The sequence below is a fragment of the Dromiciops gliroides genome, chromosome 3 (genome assembly GCF_019393635.1).
Source record: "Dromiciops gliroides isolate mDroGli1 chromosome 3, mDroGli1.pri, whole genome shotgun sequence".
Taxonomy (NCBI): Eukaryota; Metazoa; Chordata; class Mammalia; order Microbiotheria; family Microbiotheriidae; genus Dromiciops; species Dromiciops gliroides.
Window position 1 is genome coordinate 474,333,812 of NC_057863.1, and position 20,927 is coordinate 474,354,738.

Sequence of the window (20,927 nt, forward strand, 5' to 3'; positions counted from 1 at the left end):
GCTGTTCCACAAATATGACACTCCATTTCTTGGCTCTAGCCATTTTTTTCTGACTATCCCCCTATGCCTGGAATGTTCTCCCTTTTCATCTCTGCTTCCTGTCTTTTTTTAAGTCTCAACTAAAATTCCATCTTTTATATAATCTATCTCTCTCATGTGTTCACCAGTAGTTTTTCTGCCTGTGTGGTTCTGTAACATGTATTAGGGCTAAGATAATTGCAACGTTTAGTTGAATTAAGAAAACAAACACATTTTCCCCCTCTATGTAGAAATTCCACATGCGAAGAGTATATATGGAAGATTAAAACCAGTTCCCTACTCCTGCTATATCCCCAGGTCTGTTCAGTGAGATTGACCCAGAAGCTCTTTCCTCTGTTATAGTTTGTTGGTACATATTTATTTCTTCGTCTCTCCCATTCGATTGTGAGTTCCTTGAAGGCAGGGTCTGTCTTTTGCCCCTTTTTGTATCCCCAGTGCTTAGCACGATGCCAGGGACCTGGTAGGCTCTTAATAACAGTTTATTGATTTGACTAATAAAGCAAGCCAATATCACAATGATAGGATAGTCTCCAAAAGAAATGGCCTTCTATCATCTGTGCAGCTAGAAGAACAGAAGTTAGGAAGAAGCAATATTACCTGTATCTTCCCTGTGTCTTATTCATTGATAATGGAAACCTGAGAGCTCTTCCAATCCACACATTCAGACAATAGTCTAATTAGTCTAGTAACTGCTGGCAAGTCACAAACATATAGAGTAACAAAAAGCCACATTGCTGGAAATGATAAAGGACCAGCCACATCTTCCAGCCTGGACATATGCTTTATAGTGGAATATCATTCAGGCTAGTTCTCATCACTGGTTATTGTCCTGAGAAGTCTTTCTTTTTTAAAAAAATAATTAAATTTTTTTTCCAATTACATGTAAAGATATTTTTTTGAGTTCCAAATTTTCTCCTACCCCCTCCCAAAGCCAGCAAGCAATCTGATATAGGTTATATATTACAATCATGTTAAATGCATTTCCACATTAGTCATGTTATAAGAGAAGAATCAGAACAAAAGGAAAAAAACACAAGAAAGAATAAACAACAACAACAAAAGTGAAAATAGTATGATTCAATTAGCATTCAGACTCCACAGTTCTTTTTCTGAATGTGGAGAGCATTTTCTACCATAAGTCTTTTGGCATTGTCTTGGATCATTTTGTTGCTGAGAAGAGTTAAGTCTTTGCAGTCTTTCAAGCACAGGAAAGTCCATTAACTCATTTCTGATGCTCACATATTCACAGGATTTTACCAAAAAGGATATTTTTTACCCCCCTCATACCCACACCTCAGGGAACAAGGGGGAGGCATTGTAGTATAGTAGAAAGAATACTACTGGTGTCAGAGGATCTAATTTCAAATCTCATCTCTCTTGCTACTTGTATTACCTTGGACAAGTCTCTTCACCATCCCTGTATCTCAGTTTCCTCAACCATAAAATGAAGGGATTGGATTAGCTATCCTCTTAGATCCTTTTCAGCTCTAGATCTCTGTTTTTGTGATACATTTCCCTTGCCACCATTATTGAAGACATTGATTTCAAAGTGGAAACATACACCTCATACTTGAGCATCATCAGATTCTTTCCAGACATTGGTGGAGAAAAAAGAGTAAGTCTGTTTTGGGAAGATATGAGAACATGTGTCTAGTAAGTTCAATACCATTGCTTCCCTGAAGTTCTCAGCTGTGATAGCTGGCCTCCAGATGGATTATTTATGTCTTTACCTTCCTCTTCAGCCTCCCCTCTCTGCAACCTCTCCAGGGTATCTCAATTTAAACTGGGGGAAACAATAACCAAGAAGAAAACCTGAAGAGCTGCCCTAAAATCTAAGATTAATAGGTTAAAAATGTCATCTTGGTATTTTGAATTTTGACTAGACTGATGGCACAATTACAGAATTCTCATCTTGGGTAGCTCAGTTAGATTAGGGGTTCTCCACCTGGGAGAGTCCGTGGATAAATTTCAAGGGGCGTAGTCCATGAACTCAAGTGGGGAAAAAAACCACATCTTTATTTTTCACTAATCTCTCATTAAAATTTAGTGTTTTCTTCAATTACAAAATGAAAAATCCCAATACATCATTCTGAGAAGGGGTCCATAGGCTTAACCAGATTTCTGAGGGTTTACAACATCCAAAAAATGGTAAGAACCTTTGTATTAGATCTACAGGGTTGTTCACTTCTGCTCCCACATGTAGCTACCATTCACAAGGTATTTTAAGGTTTTCAGTGCTCTTTAAATGGATCATCTTACTTGATATTATTATCCCCACTTTACATATGAAGAAACTGAGTCTCAGAGATTAGGTGAGTTGCCCAGAGCTCTCCAGAGCTAATAAGGGTCTGTAGCAGGATCTGGTTGCAACTCTATCTGCAAACAAGACTAGCATTCTTTCCACAATAGCACACTGCTTCCTTGACCTGGATGATGAAAAAGGGGCCCAGGGATCATGGTGAGCAAGTGTTATTAGAACATTTTGTTTGTTGTTTCCAGGTCCAGGACAAGGCTTTCCTGAATTCTACTTTTACCTTCAAGCATTCAGTAATGGGCTTGACTAGACCTAGAGATGATAGTTTAATGGAGTGTGGAGATCATAGGACTCTCCGTATTAATTGGCCTTGTCTATATCCAAGGCTATAATAACTATGAGACCTTGCATGTGTTCAGAGAAGAGCTTAGCTAGTGTGGAATATTCCATTGCTTCAGGGATGGAGGGGATTCTCAGTAGGAAAAGAACAGGAAACCACCAGGAGGTTGTTAGGTGACTGGAGGTAATGTGAGAATATGTTTAGTTGGGGAGAGGATGCAGTAGATCAGGGCATGAAGAGGGTGGTTGCCCAGAGTGAATTTTGGCTTTGTGGTTTTAAGATATTTCTGGATATGAGGCCTCTCCCACTGGGTCTGAAGGGAAAAAAAGTCAAAAGAATTTAGTTTGGGGAAATAAATTTAGTTTCCCCATGAAATAAGCAATCATTGTGTATCTCCAGCCTATGAATGCTTCATTGGGAGAATTTGTTTTGTATTTTTATTGAAAGTGTTAATATATTACTTTAGTCTGTGATAAAAACTGTATATGTGTGTGTGTGTGTGTGTGTGTTTCATATGGGATCATAGATTTAGTGTTAGCAGAAAGGGACCTTGGAGTTAATCTGATCCCACCCCTTCATTTTACAGAAGAGGAACCTGAAGCCCAGAGAAGTGAAATGATTTGCCCAAAGACACATCAATAGCAATTACTGGCAAATCACACAGGAATAGAGTAGGGAAAAAAGCCTCAATAGGAGGTGTTAACATTGCTGGAAATTTTAGGGACTGGCCACATCTTCTAGCCTGGACATAGGCTTTACACTTAGGTACTGATCTACCAGAAACAGGCATTTATTAAGCACCTGCTATGTGCAAGAGACTTATGAGTTTACTTTCTGATAGGGGAAACAACATGTTCTTCTGTATGTACATACAAGTAAGACAAATCAAATATTATTCAAGGTAACCTTGGAAAGGAAGGTACCGACAGACCCGGAAAAACCTCACACAGTCAGTGCTGCTTGACTTGAGTTTTGAAGATAACTAGGGCCTTCAGAAGGTGGAGGTAAGTTTTCCAGGCCTGCCGGACATATTAGGTACAAAGACAAGCCACTGAAAGATGGACTATCAGTGGTGTGTTTGAGGGGACAGCAGGTAGAACAGTATGGCAGGAACCTAGGATGCAGGAGAGCAAGGTGTGTGTGTGTGTGTGTGTGTGTGTGTGTGTGTGTGTGTGTGTGTGTAAAAACCAACTAGGTTGTCAAGAGTATAAAAGCCAAACAGGAATTTGTATTTGATCCTAGAAGTAATTAAAGGCTAGTGGTGTCTGGGTAGAGGAGCTGGTTAACAAGGAGAGATGCAGTGTCCTGTGTTTATATCTATATTAAAAAAACCAAGAAGTACACTTTAGCTCGACCATAGAGTGTGTAAAGAAATAAATCAGTATTGTATGAGAAGGCTGGAAAGGTAGGTTGGGGCCAGATTGAGAGAGACTTTCAATGCCAGAGGCATTCTATAGAATAGAATATACCAAGTATGTGAACTTATGGCACAGGATCAAAGTACCTTCTGTGACCCTGTGACACCAAAATGGAACAGAGGAACACAGTGACCACTTAGCAAGGGTCAAATGACTGACCAGAGTAAATCCATGCAGAACACCAAAAAGATTTTCACAATATTGACTGGAAAGACCTGACCTTTAAGGTTTTACAATCCACATGAATTTGAATGTGGCACCATTTGCTAAATCAACAGGAACAAAGGCAGCCTATGTGACTTGGCTAACACAGGTACAGCATTTTAAAATCTGCCATGCTTAAATTTACTCCCAAGTCAGTGGAACCGAGCAACTTAACTGTGTGACTTGAGATAATGCTGATTGAAAGTGATTCCCTTGTGCTTTAATAATGCATAATGGTGTCTAGAATCGAGATTGCAGTCTAATTTGGCACTCACAGGCCCCCAGTCTATACATTTGTATCTGTTTTTGAGCTGAGGAATTGTACTACTTATGCATTTCAACTTTCTACTTCAAGTAGGTTCCTAGTCAACTTTAAAAACCATAAATATTAATGGGAGGCATGTTCAATTAGAATTCAGTTTATAAGTAAACTATACTATTTCTCATACATTTGTATTTACCAAGTAATGCGCTGGATGCAAAGATTTCATAAAATCTTTTTTTTTCTACTGAATGTTTTACTACCATCAAATTATAATCTTCTAAACCTACCTAAGGAATAAAATAGGCCATAGAGCCTAGGTCTACCTAAGTAAAACCACACTATTTATTTGTGAAAACTAGAAGAATTGCCAGATGTTTATCATTGACCTTATGGTCATATATAGAATTCCCCTGAAGAACACATTTCCCACTAAACACATCTTGCAAAACTTGAGAATGAGGCACCCAGAAGAGCTATGTACATTGTCTTCCTTCTAAATTCCAACCCTCTAGCTATTAGCATTCCAGTCCACCTGTAGGTTTTTTCCCCCACTAAGAAGGGTTGTACTAAATGAAAAAAAGAGAGAGCTGAAGCTGATAAAGCCTTTAAGGTGTTTTAATTGGTAGCCTCATAGGGGCAAGAAAGCTTGGCAAGACCAAAAGGAAATCAGCCTTGCAGAACTTTTGGAAAAAAAAGTCTTGCAAAGGAATTTCACTCTCATTTCATCAGCTGTAGATTCAAACACAGGTAGTGATGTAATCCCTCCTTTGAGTGATATTCATTAGGATACTTAGAGCTAATGACTACCAGTTCCATCTAAGTTGCACCCTAATGAAGGTCAGCATGGCATGAGTTGTAAAAACGGACTTTGGGACAGTGCCATCTCTCGTGAGTTCCCTAGCAGTTATTCCACCTGAGTGGTTCTGTAACATGCATTGATGCCAATATAATTGCAGCATTTAGTTGTATTTTTAAAAATTCACATTTTCCCTCTCTATGTAAAAATGTCACATGTAGCAGAATATATATGGGGGACACAACAGATTCAAACCAATTTCCTATTTATGCTATCTCCCCAGCTCTAGTCAGTGAGACTGACCCAGAAGCTCTGAAAGATCCCAAATTCTTCCAGAGAGTAAATCATTGACCTCAGTCAAGGTGTTAAACAGAGAGGCCTATGTTTGCAAAAGGTGTTTCTCATTGTCATGGAAGATATATAGAATAAAGTCCAAACCAAGGGAGAGTTCCCATCAATGGTGAGATTATCCAAAAGCTTCTCTTGGAAGATGGTTCACATATTGCATTAAGCCCTGTAATATTACAGGAGCTCCTTAGTTAATTAAATCTACCAGAATACCAAATGGACCTAGCTATTCACAATGGGGAAAAAAAGGATTAAAAAAATTTACTGGAATTTGGCATGCAGCTGAATGAGCAGTCCTTTTAGTTAGTCCATTAATATAACTTCGAATGGCACTTCAGGCAGACAATTACTTGGGTACAGAAGGAGGAAGAGCCTGGGCTGAATTGCATTTGGGAAATTGCAGAGTGCTTTTGCAAAGTGCTTTCAATGATCCCACACTGCCTGTTATTGTGAAAGTCCATCTTTTTAGCATTATTGTTATTCCATTACTCCACTGTAGCTGTGAATAAAAGGCACACTATGATCTTAGAGGTACAAATACACAAGTAACACAGAGGTAAACTGGACAGTTGCATGGTGGGTAAAAACAGTATATAGCATTCAAATTCAGGTTGGTTATTAAAAAATGAATAAGTACCTGATATGGTCAGGGTACTGGTTACAACTTGCTAGCATTGAAGTTACCAGTGATCAACAGTGTATGTGAATTGGTGCAAAAAGCATCGTTAAGGACCTCAGTCCTTATAAAGGGAAATGAGCCAATCATAGAGTCAGAATGAGGGCATTTTTTGAGAACAAACACAGGAAAAATGTTGTTGTTCATATACAAAATAAATTAATGTGCCTTGATTTTTTTCCCATTGATGAAATATTTCTTCTACCATTTGAAAAAAATCCACCTTTTGATAAGGCCTTTAAAAAAAACCTTTGCATTTAAAAATCTATTTAATTATTCGTATCTACTCTTTCATCTTGGACACATCTTCATTTCATTGAAAATGTTATACTCGGGTAGAACCACTGACCATCCATACGTTGAAAGAATGAAACTGAGCTCTGTTTTGGAGTCTGTCTGGAGTGCACAGTGTCCTGCTTGCTGCCATTGAGGCATGATTGTAAAGACGTGAAGCCAGTGGTCACAGAGGAACTTCTTCAGTTAATGCCAAGTTATGTGGATTCAGTGAAAACATTTAGTCTTTGGTGTTTATTTGGCTTTCTGCCCAGACTACAGGCACTATGTAAGTTTCAAGACTTATTTGTTGGCTTTACACTATTTCAAGATAATTAGGAGCAAGTACGTATTTATTAAGCATCATCACTGTACTAAGGATTGAACTCTGTAGACTCACTTTGATTATATTTCTGTCATTGGCTGGCTGTTGACGTTCTCCACATCTAAAATTCTACAGTAGTGTGTCCAAAGCCAGCCCAGTCAACATCTACAGGCAGATCTCAGGCACTCTTCCCTCCCACTGCCACTTGAATGTTGGTTGGTCTTATCAGGAACACTGTGTCCAAAATAAATGTCAGGGCAGTCGGAATTCTGACATTTGGCAGGGATACTAGCATGTTTAGGTAGGAATAGGCACAATATAGAAACCAGGCTTCCCCTTCCTCCCTCATGGGCTTCATCCTACCTCAGCTCCTCCAAAGTAAGGCCTTTTCTTCCTGGAAAGCATTTGGGGCCACATTCCCATCCTCCGGATCTCTTCAAAGGTCTTAGGTTCCACAGAGCTCAGTGATACATGTGACTTATTCAGAGAGAGGAACTGCTCACTGATGAGATGGAAATCCTTTGTGGAGGAAGAAGGAATTTAGCCTTGTATTGTTTGTGGAGGGAAAAGAAGGGTGGCGTATTTTTTTTCTATTATATTGCAACTTCACCAGCCATATACTGACATGGAAAAGAATTTAGGATGATTAGAGCATATCCATTTTGAGATGTGAAGGTTTCATTTTTAGGATTTTGTAATTCTATCGGATAAAACCATTCTTAGTGGCAGTTGTGATTTGCACTCGTACCCAGACAACAGTAGCTAGTCAGAAGAAAATATCAATGTTCTGCCAGGTTCTGATGTCTGTGAAATTTTGCCAGCAGCAAAACAGGATCAAAAATAATAAACAGACCTCCTCCCTCAACTGCCTGCATGGTATTTACACAAAGAGATTGATGAAGAGTGTGTGTGTGTGTGTGTGTGTGTGTGTGTGTGTGTGTGTGTGTTCGTGTTCAGGAAAGGAAATCTTTAGGGAGAAATGTGAAATACTCTGGCATATGTGTAAGAGTGAATATTTTATCAAATAATCAAGATTCCATGGATCTTAGAACTATAAGGGACATTAGAGTCCATTTAGTGCCAACTTCTCATTTTACAGATGAAGAAGCTGAAACTTGGAGAGAAATGACTTGTCAAAAGTCATACAGAGGGGCAGCTGGGTGGCACAGTGGATAGAGCACCGGCCCTGGAGTCAGGAGTACCTGAGTTCAAATCTGGCCTCAGACACTTAATACTTACTAGCTGTGTGACCCTGGGCAAGTCACTTAACCCCAATTGCCTCACCAAAAAAAAAAAAAAAAAAAGGTCATACAGAGAGAGTGTCGTAGCTGAACTTTGAACCTAGGTCCTCTTACTCCCAAACCAGTGTTCTTTTGAGTAGGATAGTTTCTATTACAGAACAAGTGCACTGCATTTTGAAAACAAGTTACTGTGTCATGTGATGCCATAAAACTTACATGTTTTGTGGGGTTCCTTTTCACCGTAAAACAGTATGATATTGAGCAGAAAGCTATGTTATTGCATTTTCAATGCAGGGAAATAGCATAATCTAGTGCGTGTGCGTGCGTGTGTGTGTGCGTGTGCATGCGTGTGCGTGTGCGTGTGTGTGCGTGTGTGTGTGCGTGTGTGTGCGTGCGTGTGTGTGTGTGTGTGTGTGTGTGTGTGTGTGTGTGTGTGTGTGTGGAAACAAGCCAGGAGCTCTGCTTTCTTTGATTCTTCCTTCACTAGTCTATTGCTTGACTTTAGACTAATTGACTTAATCTATCTCAGTCAGCTTCCTTATCTTTCAAGTAGATATTATTTTTGCAGGATTATTGAGAGGAAAAAACTAAAGTGATGAATGTGAATACTTCAGATTCAATCATTTTTAAAGCACTGAGGTGCTCCCTAGGCATTCACTGTAGCCCAGATCATAGATGCCGTTTTAAGCCAGACTCTCCCCTCTAGGATGTTATTATAAGGAACAAAACACCAAGAGCAATAGCCCTTGTCTGTTTCTGGGAAGGGAAATGGGATTTTAGTACCCTGGAGGACTCTAGACTGTCTACCTTTCTTGAATCCCCAGCCTCCTTAGTAAAATCACTGATTATGCTCAGCCTTAGATTCCCGCCCCCCCCCACATGTGCTGCTGAACGAAAATGATGCAAATATTCTATGTCCATTACAAATTTATGTTCTATAACCTCAACTGGGCCCTCACTGCTGCTAGGCAATTCTGTGTACTACCCCCCTTATAAACTCAATATCCTGCTCTCCACAGTGGCTCTTCCAAACCTTTTCATCCCTCCTCAAACCTCCCACTATTCTCCCTGCCCCCCCCCAGAACTTTGACTCATACTTTGCAGAAAAAATTGAGGCCATTCTCTATGAACTCCCTCTTCTATCACCTCCTTGTCTCACATGATGAGGTGGCCTTACTCCTTACCAAGTAATCTCTTTGCCTATTGAAGCAACCCAGTTCCGTCCTGTATCCCTCTGTTATCCCCACTCTTTCACTCTTTCTCTGTCTATAGTCTCCTTCCCTACTGGCAAGCCCATCTTCCCCATCCTGAAAACACCTTCACTTGATCCTTCCATCCCAACTATTATCCTGTATTTCTTCCCCTTTGTAGCTAAGATCTTCAAACAGGCCTTCTACAGTAGCTGCCTCCACTTTCTCTGCTCTCTTTCTTAACCCTTTACAATCTGACTTCCCCAAAAGAGTCATGATGGAAAATGCTCTCTACATTCAGAAAAAGAACTATGGAGTCTAAATGCAGATTAAAGCATGCTATTTTTCACTTTTGTTGTTGCTTTTATGTTGTTGTTTATTCTTGTTTTTTTCCTTTTGTTTTGATTCTTCTCTTACAACTTGACTAATATGGAAATATGTTTAACATGTAAAAAACAAAACACCAACCTGGCTTCTGACCTTATCATTCCACTGAAATTGTTCTCTCCAAAGTTACCATTGATCTCTTAGTTGCCAGATCCATTGGTCTTTTTTCCATCCTCATTCTCCTTGACCTCTCTGCAGCCTTTGACACTGTTGATCATTCTCTTCTTGCTAATTTCTTCTCTCTAGGTTTTCAGGGGCAGGCTTTCTCCTGCTTCTTCTCCTACCCATCTGACTATTTCTTAGTCTCCTTTGCTGATCCTCTTCTAGATCATTCCCTCTAACCATAGGGGTCCCCCAGGGTTTTGTCTTGGGCCTCTCCCTCCCCCTCTCCCCCTCTCCCCCCTTCTCATACCTCCCCCTCTCATTTCACTTGATGATCTCATTTGTTCCCATGGGTTTATTTACCATCTATATGCTGATGATTTTCAAATCTACCAATCCTGCCCCAACCTTTCTGCTGACCTCCAATCTTACATCTCCAACTGCCTTTCTGATATCTTGAATTGTATTTCTAGTAGACATCTTAAACTCAATATGGCTAAAACAGAACTCCATTATCTTTCCCCCTAAATGCTCCCACCTTCTATCTTCCTTGTTGATAGAGGGTAACACCATCCTCCAAGTCCCTCAAGCTCACAGTCTAGGAATCATTCTGGATTCCTTACTCTCTTTTCCCCTCCTCCCTTCTCCCCCCCCCCCAAGTTTCTGGTCTGTTTTCAAGGCCTGTTGATTTCACCTTTGGAACATCTCTCAAACATTCCCCCTTCTCTTCCCTGGCACTTCCCCTGTTCTAGTGCAGACCTTCCTCACTTCACACCTGTACCTCTGTGATAGCCTCTTGTTGGTTCTGCGTGCCTCCAGTCTCTCCCCACTCCAGTTCATTCTCCAAACCATGAAAAGCAATTGTCCTAAAGTGCAGGTGCAATTAAGTCCTTCTCTACTTAATAAGCTCCAGTGGCTCCCCATCACCTCTAGGATGAAATACAAAATTCTTTGCTTGGTATTCAAAGCCCTTCATAACCTAGCCCCCCTCCTACATTTCCTCACTTATTACACTTTGCTCCCCTCCCTGACAGGTTCTCCTTGATCCAATGACACTGGTCTCCTTGCTGTTCCAGGAAGAAAACTCTTCCTCTCTTGGCTGCAGGCATTTTCTCTGGCTATCCTCCATGCTTGGAAGCTTCTCCTTTCCCTCCTCTGACTGCTGACTTCAATAGCTTCTTTTAAATCCCACCAAAATCCCACCTATAGAAGACCTTCCCCAACCTCTCTTAATTTTAGTGCCTTCCCTCTGATAATTATTTACTACTTATCCTGCATGTAGTTTGCTTTGACTATATTGGCATGTTGTCTCTTCCACTAGACTGTAAGCTCTCTGAAGGCAGAGACTGGTTTTTTACCTCTTTATGTATCCCCAATCCTTATCACAGTGCCTGACATAGTAGACACTGAATAAATGTTTGTTGATTGATTGGAGGTAGAGAAGAATCAGAGTTGAGTGAATGGACCCAAAATTCAGTGTCTATTTGGATGCCTTAGAGATCTGTGCTTGGCACTGCATTATTTACCTTTTTTTCCCCCACCAATCTGGACTTGTCACATTTGCAGATAGCAAAAAAACTGAGAGAGAGAGAGTTAACACTCTGGATAACAGATTCAGGATTAATAAAGAGCTTGACAGAATATATGTATGTAAATATGTACATGTAAACACACACGCATGTATATATGTGTGTATGTGTGTGTATACACACACACACACACACTCTAAAAAGATAAACTACAGTAGGGACAGAGTCTTACATTTGGGTTAAAAACAAATCAACTTCATAAGTACAAGACCAACAGTAGTTCATTAGATAAAGACATAGGAGTTTAGGTGCACTGCATTATCATTATTGTGAGATGCTCTAGGACAGTCAAGAAGGCTAGCACCATTGGCATGACAGAAGGCACAGTGGGCTATTGCACACTTACCTGAGTGCCTCGTTTTTTGGAAGTAAAAGTAGTAAAAAGTCTCAAATTCATGCCACATGAGGATCATTTGAAGGAACTGGAGAATTTTAACTTGAGGAAAAGACATACAGCTGTATTTAAGTACTTGAAGGGGAAAATCAGATTCATGTGGGGCTCCAGAAGGCAGACAGAAGTAGAAACAACAAATGGAAGTTTCTAAGAGGCAAGATTTTGTCTTGATGTAAAGGGGAAAAAATCCTAACAAATAGAGCTGGCAGATCTAGAAAAGGCTAGATGACCTTATCTTGAGGTATGCTTAACAGGGAATGTTGTCCAGGCATGAATTAAACTGCATGGTCTCTGATGTCTCTTTCAACTCTATTTCAAATTTCTCTGAAAATTGTGTTCCATTCCTAGGGTGGTGGTGGTGGGGGGGAAGCTAACTATGCCAGTGTGTTTTTATTATCTTTTCTTTGTTCCTTAATAGATGCAATTCTTTGCACCATTTTTATATTTTTAGGTTCTTTTTTCAAATTTTTGTTGTGAGTTTTTAGGTTTTTTTAATTACAGAAGGACAGTTAATCTGAGTAAATGTATCTAATTAAGGTCATCTTAACCTCAGCTTTTATCTTTTCACTCACTGAAAAATTTTATCTTCAGATTTTAAAATATTTTACCCTAAATAAATTATTTCAACTAACTGAATAGTCTAAAAAATGGACTAAACATAAAAACTTAGTATAGACATATATGTGTATATATAAATGTACATCTTGAGTGACTAGTTTAAATTCTTTTATTAAATAAAAAATGAATTATAGAATGAAATAAGAAATGGAGTCCATTGTTGCTTACAGGAAACATGAATTCAGTGCAAATCATATAGCCAAATATATGTGTAGCTAAGGTTATTTTCTCTAAATGAGTTTTCTGATGTTTAAACAGGCTTATATTTTGCTTTAAATCTTTCTTAAATGAATGACATATAGAAGACATTCATGTAGTATGATTTCTGTTATCTACAAGCATTTGATGATTTAACATATAGTCAAACCCATAGAAACACTTTTAGTTGTGAATTTCTAGATACCTCAGTGTTACAAAAGAACCCTAACAAGTTGTGTGAACAAATGAACTACAAGCAGATTTGCGGAGTATCTAGAGTACTTCTAGCTAGAGCCAAATATACAAAACTTATTTCCATCACAGAATGGTAGGTCCTTTCCAGAGGTGCTTGAGCATATGTGTAGATCATTGTGTACAGACCATTGCACTGAATAATGAGGTGCCTAGCTGTTATAGTGCTGCTCTATCCACAGTGTGGATAGAGAGCTGGCCTTAGAATTGAGGAGACCTAGATTCAAGGTTTGCCTCTGATTCAAGGTCACCTCAATCTTCTGGTGATGCAGGAAGCCCTTTAAGGCCAACCTGAGAAGGTACTGAACTTGACTAAGAGAGGAAGTTCCTCCCTTGTAGCACCATACACCATTCATACATATATATATATATATATACATATGTGTGTGTGTGTGTATGTATGCACATGTATATATGTCTGTATATTCATGCATATCTCTATATAGATAGCTATGTGTATGTGTAAGGTTTTCTTTATTTCTTTTTAATTTGATGTCATTTTTCATTTGTTTTTTATTTTATTTTATTTTCTGTTTCTGCATCTCTGGTGTCTGGTAGGTACTTAATAAATGCTTGGTTGATGGACAGAAGCCAACTTTTACTCTGGTGTGCACTTCATAAATTATTTAGCTCAGTCACTGAGCATTTATTAAGCATCTACTATGTGCCAGGCCTATGTTAGGGCCTGGGTATACAAAAATGAAGGAGGTAGAGACTGTAAAAGTTTGCTGTCTGTAATTAGAGGTTGAGAAGCATCTTGAATGAGGGTGAGGAATTGTGGTGGATAAGAAAATATCCAGAGTGTATGGAGGAATATCCCACTGACTTATCAAGAGAAACAGGACTCCAGATTTCAGTGACTTCTTTCTCCTGCATCTGGACAGAGTCATTCTCCCCACCCACAGGGATGTGAGGTACCTGACAGTTTCCATGCAGCCAATTGGCTTAAAAGAAACAACACATTTGTTTATACGTGCCGTGGCCGTGTGAGCATCTATTTATAAATCACTGAAATTTGTGATGAAGGCTGACAATTTGGCATGAAAGTTAGGAGTAACTGGAGATGAGAAGGCAAAAAAGCCACTGCTGCCTTGAGCACCTTGTTCTGTTCCAGAAACAAAGGAAAAAGGAGTCTCTAACTCATTCTTTTCTTGACTCTCATGAAGCTCCACCCAGAACTCTGCCTAGATCTTTGGATTTCTCTTACCACAAAGCTTGTAGCTAGATTGGAGGGTTTTCAATGAGAGTCAGCAAAGCTGACTAAGACTCTATAGGTATTGACATATGGGAAAATATAAAAGGAACCAAATTTGAATACTGAAGCTAAATGTGGACTAAAGGAAAACATGTTGGGAGTCTACACACAGACACACACAGAGACACACAGACACCCCCCCCCATACTATGGGGGAAAGACTACAAGAGAAATTGATGCAAACCACTACAGCTTAAAAAGCCTAGATAAACAAATGATTGTCTGTAATTCAATGTGGTTTGCCCCTTCAAAATAAGTGTACTTTAATTCCTAATATGTATGTCTCTCTACCATTCCACTGTTTTCCCTCCTTACTTTCCCACCCCCATCCCCGGTACGTATACACACACACACACACACACACACACACACACACACACACACACACGTTCCAGAATGCCTTTTAACAAAGACAATATTCTTTAATTCATGTCAGGATGCAGTAGTTTAGCTTCTATAACTTCATTGCCTTTGTCCATCGGCTATCAAATGGTGATAGAAGGATCTCTTTAGATGGAACAAGATAAAGTACTGGGCATGGAGTTAGGAAGACCTAAATTCTGATCTTACATCAGACATTCACTAGCCTTGTGACCCTCCCTGGTCTATCACTTTACCTCTCTTGCCTCAGTTTATTCATCTCTAAAATAAAAGCACTTACCTTCCAGGATTGGTGTGAGGATTAAATGAGATTTTAGATAGATAGCACTTTGGATACTTTCAATCTTTATGTAAATGCTGGCTATCATTATTAATCGGTCAACAAGCATTTATTAAGTGCCTACTATGTGCTAGGAACTGTGCTAGTGCTAGAGATACCAAGACAATTCTCAAAGTGTTTACATTTTAGTATATGGTCATCCTGCATGCCACAAGTCAAAAATCCTGAATCAAGCACCCAGAAGATTATGTAAATCATTTATTAGAGTAGCAGCTATGCCACAGTTGTTCAGCAGTGGATACTGCCTTATGTTTTCTCTCTTTCAGACATATTTACCCCAAGCCTGAGCTTTCAACCTAGTCTAAAGTACAGGAGTATTAGGACATCATAAATAGTTGGGGTAGCATATCTTCAAAGTCCAGTGTCTTGGTTTTTTTGTCAAATAATTCTTTTTAAACCTTCTGTGGTGACTATTGTTTAGCTCAAAATAACAATCTGTCAGGACAGCTAGGTGGCAGTGGATAAAGCACCTGCCCTGGATTCAGGAGGACCTGAGTTCAAATTTAACCTCAGACACTTGACACTTCCTATCTGTGTGACCCCAGGCAAGTCGCTTAATTCTCATTGCCCCCCAAAAAAAAGTAGGAAACAAATTGGTTCCTACGTTTAAAAAAAATAACAATCTGTCTTTTTTGGACCCACTCATTTGATGAAGGGTGTCAAACGCTGCCTTTTCCCACAGCAGGGAGATCAGAAGTCATCTCGCATCTGCTTTGCCAGTATTCCATTACCATCATAGGAACTGCACATGCCTGGCATCAGAAGGTATGCGGGCAATCCTGACTCTAGCTGACAGAGGCTTCATAGGACAGGCATTTTATCCTCATACATTCTTATCGAGGAGCCCTGAATAACTGGGCTCCAGTCCAAGAATCCTCGTCTCAGGGTGTAACATTTATTGCTCCTCTATGTCCTATTTAATAATCTATGCCAATCTCCAACACAGGCCTCTGTGCCATCATTTCCCCCAACCTTTTAGGCTGCCCTTGGATACTGTCTTAAGGGAAGATGATAAAGAATTATTTTCACCCTAAACTTGAAAGGGCCTGGATTTAGAAATAGATATGACTATTTCTGCATCAACATCTAGCTATGAATTCAGCTCATTCATTTATTCCATACCCATTTGTTGAGTGCTTCTTGGGTTCACAGCCCCAAGTGGTATAAAATACTCTTTCTTACCCTCATGGAATTCACCCTACAGTAGGAGAGACAGAGATAAGCAAGGAATACAGATATTTTCAATTCAAGGTATCACTTATTCATTCAATAAGAATTTGTTGACTTTAATTAATTAATTAATTTTGCTGGGCAATGGGGGTTAAGTGACTTGCCCAGGGTAATACAGATAGTAAGTGTCAAGTGTCTGAGGTCAGATTTGAACTCAGGTCCTCCTGAATCCAGGGCCGGTGCTTTATCCACTGCGCCATCTAGCTGCCCTGTTGACTTTAATTTACAAAGCATTATGCTTGATACTTTGGGGTGTATATAAATAAATTATTGTCAGTGTTTTTCTTAAGTGATAATTACTCTCCAAATAGGGCTGACTAAATGCTTTGGGAATTTAGGGGATAAGAAGATCTCTCCAGATCAGGAGGTAGGTAGCACTGGCATTTGATTTATAGGTAGGACTTTCTTAATTGAAGAAAAAAGCCACATTGGCTGGAAAATAGAGACCCTCCTAGGGGGTCCCAAAAGGTAATGCAAAATGGTACAAAATGATAGAATATGCAGGGCTGAAGAGTTTAGGACTTTATTCATTAAGCAGTAGGGAGAGACACAAAGTCTCACCAGGGCAGTGATATGATCACAATAGTACTTTTTTTTTAATCATAAAAGTATTTTATTATTTTCCAGCTACATGTAAAGATAGTTTTCAGCATCTGTTTTCATAAGATTTTTAGTTCAAAATTTTTCTCCCTCCCTCTAATATGGGCTATATATGTACAATCACATTAAACAGATTTCTGCATTAGTCAAGTTGTGAAAGAAGAATCAGAAAAAAGGAAAAAAAAACCTCAAAAAAGAAAAAACAAAAGTAGAAACAGTATGGTTCAGTCTGCATTCAGAATCCACAGTTCTTTTTTCAGGATGTGGAGAACATTTTCCATCATGAATGCTTTGGAATTGTCTTGGATCACACAATAGTACTTTAAGAAGATTAATAGGACAACTATATATTGGATTAGAAAGGATGAGACTGGAGATAAAACAGTGAGGATAGTATCACAATAATTTAGGCATGAACCAAGGTCATGGCTGTTGAAATGGAAGGGCTAGATATGAATGACTTATCTTCTTGAAATTTTTGGATACCACCGACCAGCACATGTTTGTATTATGTTAGACTATTTTCATTTGTGATTAGTTTGATTCCTAACCTGCCTACTCAAATGTGTTCCCGGTTAGAGTGATGACAGGAAAATATCAAAGTATATTTTTCATCAGCTCCTGTGAGGTCAACAACCTCTATATAGATAACTTCCAGAGCAATCCATATTGCCCTCGTCTCTCTGAACTTCAGACCTGCATCACTAATTGTCTATCAGATCTTTTCAACTGGATGCTCCAAAGCCAATCAGCTAGCATTTATGTGTGTGATGTGATCAGACCTGAACTTTAGGAACATCAATTTGACAGTTGAGTGGAAGATGGACTGGAGTGAGGAGATACTTCAGGCAGGAAGAGTTATTGCGATAGTCCAGATGTAAAGTAATGAGGGCTGTACCAGGGTGGCGGCGTTATCAGAGAGTAAGGCTCCTATGTGAGAAATAAGAGAGTAGAAACTACAGGACTTAGCAATTTCTTAAATGTGGGATGTCAGCTTGAGGATGACACCAAATAGATCTCAATGTTCCTAACAGAACTTGTTATCTCTTCCCTAAAACCCAATATTCCTCTGAATCCCCCTATTTCTGACAGTGCTATCCTTCTAGTCACAGAGCCTTCTTCAAATCTTCCATCTCTTTCACTCTCCTTCCTGGTTCTGTTCAGTCGCCAACTTCTGTTGATCTTACCTCCATAAGACCCCTTGCGTCGGATGCCTCCTCTTCTTTCCTCACATAGCACAGGCCTCTCAGTTCATCATCTCACCTGGACTATTATAATAGACTACTCATTTTTCTCCCTGCATCCAGACTCTCTGCTCTCCCATCCATCTTCTGCACCACTGCCACATTGATATTTCTAAAGCACCAGATTGACCATGGTCCTCCCCAACTCAAGAAGCTGTAATGGTTCTCATTTGCTATTGTGATCAAATATAAAAACTCTGCTTTTTTAAAACTGAAAGCCCTTCACAGTCTGACTCTACCCTACTATTCTAGGCAGTTATAGCTTACTGTCCTTCATGTGCAATACATGGCAGCTAAAACAGACAAATCACTGTTCTTCATGTACTGCATCTCATCTCCTGCCTACATACCTTTGCAAAACCTGTTCAGCATGGCTTCCTCCTCTTCTCTCCACCTCTTAGATTCCTTGCTTCAAAGCTCAGCTAAACCTCTGCTTAGATCAGCTGCTAATCCCTAGATTACATTGTATTTACTTAGGTGTGTACAAGTTATTTTCACTGTAGAATATAAGCTCCCTGAGGTCAGACAGCTTCATTTTTTGGAGATATTTGATAAATGCTTATTAATTGTTCTTAGGACCTCTCAGAAGAGACCTTCAATAAACAATAACACTCATTCAGTGACTAGTGTTAATGGGACTTCTTTCTTACTGGATGGAAGTGGACCACCTTATAATTGAAATGCTCCTGACTATAAGTACCTATGGAAGATGTCCACTATTCTTCCTATTTTAGGTGGATATATAGTTGATTTAAAAGTTCACTGACAAAGGAATAAAATCAAACATTAACATTAAAGGTTTGACATAACCTTGTATGGTAATAGGATTTTTATTTTAAATTAGTTTGAAACCTTTCAACAGTTTTTTTAAAATGTGTTTTCCTTTACATTTACCTCATGCTTAATTCTGAATATAAGAAAGAACTGGGAAAGTGCCAAGTTTTAGAAATGTGATTATCACAAAACATTAGTTAAATTAGGCTGACTCAGATTAAATAGTTATGAACTTCAAGATAAATTTGCAAAGAAATTGAATAACAAACATTCTTTCTAGGACACCTGTTCTAGTGGTTTGTAGAGATTTTTTAAGAACTGAGTCAGCACTTAATCAAGAAAGGGAATTGCAAATGGAGACCCTTCCTGAAGTAATTTTAAGGTGTTTAAATATTTTATGAAGCACTAAATCAAATATGTTTGCCTCGGGGAGACTCCCTGAATGGTGTTGAATAAGAAATATTCATATGCCACTTTACAAGAGCTATTAATGTAAAGTTTAACTTGCTATATGGAATGGAGGCCCAGATTTTACAGCCAGCCCCAATCAACTTTGAATTGAATGGGAATACCTGATGGCCTTTGGCAACTGTGCCTGTGTGTTCCAAAACAGACATAGCCACATCAGTTAATTGGCTTTTACTGTTCATGTTAACAGAACCCATTGAGTGCTTCAGGGAGTCCCTGTACACATGAGGCTATTACCACTGCAACTTGTGATACCCATTTTAAGTGTTTCCTTTCAATGGCAGATGTCCTAGATCCATCCAATTTTGATCGACTTCTTTTTCCACAAAGCTTGATTTAGCTCAGTAGAATAGTCCTTTCCATTGGGGCGACTAGGTGGCGCAGTGGATAAAGCACCAGCCCTGGATTCAGGAGTACCTGAGTTCAAATCCGGCCTCAGACACTTGACACTTACTAGCTGTGTGACCCTGGGCAAGTCACTTAACCCCCATTGCCCTGCAAAAAAAAAAAAAAAAGAGAGAGAGAATAGCCCTTTCCAGTCCTGTGCCATGATGTCAGTGCTCATGTGTGGAAGAAGTTAGTTCTGGGAAATGGGTGATCCTCAAGGAGATGGTCTAAGATTCATGGGGAAGGAAAGAAGGGAGGAGGTCACACAATGAGTGTCAGCACTTTAAGGCAAAGCTCCAATTGTGTCCTGTCAGTTTTGACTTTAGTAATGATTCTAAGTCTCTACCCATGGTTTGTTGTTGTTGTTGTTTGTTTTTTTGGGGTGAGGCAATTGGGGTTAAGTGACTTGTCCAAGGTCACACAGCTAGTAAGTGTCAAATGTCTGAGGCTGGATTTGAACTCAGGTCCTCCTGACTCCAGGGCCAGTGCTGTATCCACTGTGCCACCTAGCTGCTCCTACCCATGTTGCTTTGATATGGACAGTTGGAATGAAAACTATAGCAAGAAACATTTTATAATATATCTGTCAACTCTTATGGAGACAATGCCTTAGTGATTCTTCATTTTTGGAACTTTTCATTAATTCTTGAGTTGATGTAATTTGTGGATGTAATTCAGTATTGTACTCTGTGTGTGGGAATTATATATCCTGATTTCAAATATTCTGTCCCATTTATAATTTTTTAAAATGTTAGTCTCGGTATCCTGATTTGGAATTTGGAAACTATAGTCACATCCACAATCCATGTTAGTTTATTTCCTTTCAAGTTGTTTTGAGAAGGAAGGAGAAAAAAGAGGAGGAAAATCTTTGCACCAATATTTAGAACATACGTTTCAGTCTGTAGTCTATCCCCGCTGTGCTAATGAGAATAAAGGCTATGTGTTCCAAGTAATTTTCTTCACCCCTGAGGAAATAGGTATAGTGTAAATCCTGTTGTTTTTCAAGACTTTGGTAAGCTGTGGGTGGGAGTTGGACTCAAACCTCACAGACTGAAACTTGTTTGTTACAAGCTAAAGTCTGTGTGTGTGTGTGTGTGTGTGTGTGTGTGTGTGTGTGTATCTTTCATTTTTTGATCGTATCTTACAGTAGCAAACAGGCAATTACTTAAAATTTTAGAGATAATTGTTTTCTTTTACTGGAAATAAAATGAAAAAGGAATTAATCTCAAGTCCAGAAAGCATGGGTCTTTAGAGGAATTAAAAAACAACAACCACCCAACAACACTTCTCTCAGCATCTCCTCACAGTCCCAGTTGTGTCTGACAAATTTAAAGTTATC

The 20,927-nt window shown here is 39.2% G+C and overlaps 1 protein-coding gene across 3 annotated transcripts in view; it reads left to right on the forward strand.

Annotated features, from left to right (window-relative positions):
- STARD13 (StAR related lipid transfer domain containing 13) overlaps positions 1 to 20,927 on the forward strand; it is a 681,455-nt gene that overhangs the window by 468,648 nt on the left and 191,880 nt on the right. The window lies entirely within an intron of this gene.